This window comes from Penaeus monodon, chromosome 30, assembly GCF_015228065.2.
Source record: "Penaeus monodon isolate SGIC_2016 chromosome 30, NSTDA_Pmon_1, whole genome shotgun sequence".
In the NCBI taxonomy this organism is placed as follows: Eukaryota; Metazoa; Arthropoda; class Malacostraca; order Decapoda; family Penaeidae; genus Penaeus; species Penaeus monodon.
Window position 1 is genome coordinate 29,675,754 of NC_051415.1, and position 286 is coordinate 29,676,039.

A 286-nucleotide genomic window follows, 5' to 3' on the forward strand; every position below is an offset into this window, starting at 1 on the left:
TCCTACCAAACGCTATTCAGGCAAATGGCAAAGGGCGTTTAATCTGAACAAAATGTCATCCCGTTTGATTCACGTAATCAAGTTTACCCGTAAACCACACCTTCTTTCTAAAAAAAAAAAAAAAATTGTCACAGAGATACAAAATTATATATAAAACATGCAGGTGATGAAGAAAATAACTTTTTTGCGAAAACAATGAAAGAAAAACCTTGCTGGGGTTGGTCGGCCTCGACCGCCTGGGCATCTCACGCACTCAGTAAAGAAATGCAAAGTTCATCTGAAAAGG

The 286-nt window shown here is 38.1% G+C and overlaps 1 protein-coding gene across 1 annotated transcript in view; it reads left to right on the forward strand.

Annotated features, from left to right (window-relative positions):
* Positions 1-286, forward strand: part of LOC119592690 (dynein regulatory complex subunit 3-like) — a 23,159-nt gene that overhangs the window by 3,093 nt on the left and 19,780 nt on the right. The window lies entirely within an intron of this gene.